This window comes from Nuphar pumila, chromosome 9, assembly GCF_984573655.1.
Source record: "Nuphar pumila chromosome 9, dmNupPumi1.hap1.1, whole genome shotgun sequence".
Lineage (NCBI taxonomy): Eukaryota > Viridiplantae > Streptophyta > Magnoliopsida > Nymphaeales > Nymphaeaceae > Nuphar > Nuphar pumila.
In genome coordinates, this window is record NC_143257.1 from 90,220,224 (window position 1) to 90,224,600 (window position 4,377).

At 40.6% G+C, this 4,377-nt stretch overlaps 1 non-coding gene across 1 annotated transcript; it reads right to left on the reverse strand.

Moving 5' to 3' along the window:
* Positions 1-1,425: 1,425 nt before the first annotated feature.
* On the reverse strand, positions 1,426-1,531 carry LOC149828688 (small nucleolar RNA R71). The gene has a single exon (XR_016434499.1). It is a non-coding gene; the product is annotated as a small nucleolar RNA R71 (small nucleolar RNA).
* Between the last annotated feature and the right edge of the window lie 2,846 nt (positions 1,532-4,377).

The following is a 4,377-nucleotide window of genomic DNA, read 5'->3' on the forward strand; positions in this document are numbered from 1 at the left end:
TCTCCCTTCAAAAAAAAGGAGGAAAATAGAGGCTAGAAATGGAAAAGAGAAGGAAGAGAGAGAAATACACAAGAGAGGAAAAATTTTGCGATGATCACAAGCTTGTTTTAGTTGTAATTAGTAGTGTATATTTTGATTTGTAATTTAGTTAAGTTAGATTAGCTTAGTTTAGACTTTAAACGCGTGTATTTGTGTGGTTAAACCCAAGCATCAAAATTGGTTAAATGCATTCTAACCGAGTTTGACGATTCTTGAAGAAGGGTACAAGCTATAGTTTAGCATAATTTCTATGTGTGTTAGCAGCGTAACTAGTTAGTATACAGTAGGGCATGTTTGAGTTAGAGTAATTAGCATTTCATTATAGGTAATGTGTTCGTTTTACTCCTTGCAAATCAATTTTTATGACAAACCCCTTACAGGAATTTGATTGAACTTATGGCACTCGTATCTAGAGTTCACAGAGTGATTTTCACATTCTGTGAAATTCGTGGTTTTCTGGACGAATCAGGAATTCAACGAAATAAAAATCACTCTGTTTGGATTCCGTTTGGGTGTTCAACCATTTGGTTTTCTAGAGTCTGTCAGGAATTAGGTTCTACTGTTTACGCAAGGGTAAAATAGTCAATTCCTTTCATAGTTAGGTGTTGCAAGTTGCTGTAATTTTAGCAGCATGTTAGAGTAGTTACAGTAGTTGTTTGACTCAGTTTAGCATAGTTAGTTGGTGTAATTAGATCTCACTTTGTGTGCATTTTATTTCAAGTATTCCTCGTTTAGCATAATATTACTTTTAAGCATTAGTGTAAGTTTATTTTCCGCACTTATTGTTCTAATGTATTACTAACTTTTTGTTTTGTGTTTTATGGATTATACAATGCCAAAGGTCGCCCTACAACCTAGGGCTTGAGTTAATTAGTATTTTTTTCTTTTGTTACTTGTTCAATTTGTCTTCATTGCGTAATTAGTTGTAACTGAACACGTGTAAACATTGTTAATATTAATACACTACAATTTTGGATGTAATTAGAGTATTTCACGTTTCCCGTGGATCAACCCGTACTCGCCACGAAAGTGGAAAGTCAGTTTTATTATTTGGTTGTCGATTTTCTAAAACATTTTATTGAAAATTATGTGTTAAAAATGCCAATTACAAAGAGCAACCAGCTAGTGTCATCCAAATGTTACCATCTTTTTACGGCCTTAGCAACGAAGACCCCTACCGTCATCTCGATGAATTTTTTGATATCTGCTCTATAGTGCGAATCAATAATTTTGGGGATGACGCGTTAAGGTTAACGTTGTTCCCTTTCTTCCTCAAAGATAAAGCCAAGCACTGGCTGGAGGCTCTAGATACGGTTCAGATTACCACTAGGGAATACATGCAAAGCGAGTTCCTCACGAAATATTTTCCGATTGGTAAAACGAACCAATATCGAAAAGTTATCACCAGTTTTTCACAAATTGATGAAGAAATGTTTCATGAGACGTGAGAGAGGATGAAAGATCTTCTCTAAAAATGTCCCCACCACCAAGTGCCTCGTTAGCAACTGGTGCAATATTTTTATGACGGGCTTACTAAGAAGAATCGTCAAATGGTCGATGCTGCCTGTGGGGGCACTTTCATGCTTAAGTGTGAGAATGAGGTATGGGCTATATTTGAGGCCTTAAGTGAGAATTCGATGCATCACGCTTCAGCATCACGTTCTAAGATGTCCACACCTGCGCAGGATGGCACAAAGAAGGCTGACATATTCAAGATAGGGACACAACTTGAGTTGCAAAACAAGGTCAACCAGTTGTCCCAGAAATTGGACCAACTGTTGTCGAATCTCTCTCCAACCCTGCAGGTATGTGCATTGTGTGCTAGCCTTGCACACCATGTTGTTGACTGCCCTGTGGTGCCATAGTACCCTGAGTTTTTCCAGGAGTAAGCTCAGATGACACAAGGTTTCTCTAGGCCCGTACCGAACCCATATTCCAATGTGTATAACTCAGGTTGGCGGAACCATCCTAATTTTTCGTGGAGAAATCTACAAGCCCAACCCTCGAACCCTTCTTAGAACCAACCCAGGCAAGGCAGTTATGCGCCTGGTTTTCAGTGACCTAGTTACCCTCCAACTCAGTCTTCCTATAGTCAGCTTCTGTCCCAGGAGCCTACTTTCAGCCAGTCTTTCGAGGACAAGATGTTGCAGGCCTTCTCGAACCTCAAAGCGAACTTGAGTTCCCACACACACTCCATTCCAAAACTTAAGACGCAAATGGGATAACTCGCCAAGGTGCATAGCAGGCAAAGTAAGGGGATATTACCTAACCAATTGTTGGTTAACCCTAGGGGTAAGGAGCCGATGCATGAGCTACACATGACAAATGCCCATCAAGAGTAGGCTCAAGCAGTTATAACCCTTAGGAGTGGGAAGCAATACCAGTCGAGGGAGGCTGCAGAAGAAAGCGAATGATCTAGTGAGAAGCAGTCGGTCCCTATTGTTCTACCTCAGGAAAGCGAGAGGGCTCCCCCATCTGAGCCTTTCAAGTCCTACATCCCTAAAGACCCCTTTCCTGAGGCGTTAGAGAAACCGAAGTTGTTCGGCAAGCAGGGAGTGAACATGTAAAAGGTGCTTGAGATATTCAAGCACGTTCAGATAAAACCCCCATTGCTAGATGCCATCCAGCAGGTCCCTGCATACACAAAATTCCTGAAGGTGCTTTATATGCAAAAAAAAAAGTTGAGGTCCCATGTGCCGAAGAAGATCTATTTGACTGAGCAGGTGAGTGCGGTGTTACAACATCAAACACCATCGAAGCTCAAGGACCCAGGGGCTCCTATTATTTCATGTGCCATAGAAGACATCACTATTGAGCGTGCCTTGCTCGACCTTGGGGCAAGTGTGAATGTCTTGCCGAGTTTCTTTTATGACAAATTCAGATTAAAGGAGATGAAGTCGACACTGATGACCTTGTAGCTGACAGATCGTTCTGTCAAGGTCCCGCGAGGGATTCTTGAAGCATGCCTTGCTTAGTGTAATGTTGCAGAACAATGGGCGAGTTGAAGGTTCTATCACCCACTTCGCCCCAATAGATTGGTGATCGACAGGGTCTTCCGTACAGGGAAATGATTATCTTGAAGGGTCTTCAAAACTATTCTCAAGTCCTCCTTGTCTTGTTCCTTGTTCTCTGAATAAACAAGAATGTCATCAATAAAGACGATAACAAATGTGTCTATATAGGGTTTGAACACTCGGTTCATTAGATCCATAAAGGCCGCAAGCGCATTAGTGAGTCCAAACGACATTACTGCAAACTCATAATGGCCATATCTCATTCTGAAAGTTGTCTTGGGTATATCTTCCTCCTTAACTCTGAGTTGATGATACCCAGACCTGAGGTCGATATTGAAGAGTACTCTTATTGTTCTTAGTTGATCGAATAAATCCTCAATCTGAGACAATGAATATTTATTCTTAATAGTTGCTTGGTTTAGCCTCTAATAATCGATGCATAAATGTAATGATCTATCATTCTTCTTTATAATTTGCATCGGTGCTCCCCATGGTGATACAATCGGACAGATGAATCCCTACTCCATCAGTTCTTCTAATTGACATTTCAGCTTAATGAGCTCTGTTGGTACCATACGATAAGGGGCTTTTGATATTGGTGCAGTTCCAGGTAAGAATTGAATTTTAAATTCAACCTAACGAAGTGAAGGGAGTCCTGGCAATTCATCAGAAAACATATCGAGAAACTTCTGTATCACTTTCAAAGTCTCAAGGGGCATGACAGTTGAGCTTTTTGCAGAGAGACTCACTAGGAAGGCTACACGACCCTTCCTAAGGTATTTTTGTACCTTAAGAGTTGATATGAGTCATTTTTGTAGGACCGGTTTGGATAACCGGTATTCCACCTTAGGTAAACCCGGTCGAGATAGTAAAACCTTACCCTCGTGACACAAAATCATAGCATGGTTCTAGGCTAACCAGTTCATTACCAAAATGATGTTGTATTGCACCATATCGAGTAGGATGACATCAATAGGCAAATATTGCTCAATTGTTTCTATATCCAAGTCCTTTACATACCTGATACATTTGGTGCGTGAACCCAAAAGATTGTATACTTCAATCATTTTATCAACCGATTGCACCGAGTTGTAGAGTTGTTTGGTGAAATCATCGAAGATAAAGGTATGAGTAACATCACAATCAAACAAGATGTAAGCGACATATCTATTCACAAGTATGGTGTCTTCAATCAGGTCAACATTTTTTACTTGTTCAGTCATTGCAGCATATACATGATCTGCCGCAGGTCTTTGTTCTACTCTTGGTGGAAGTTGTTGGAACTGAGGGCACTGTTGTGCTTGTCGAGAGGTTCTGGTTGATC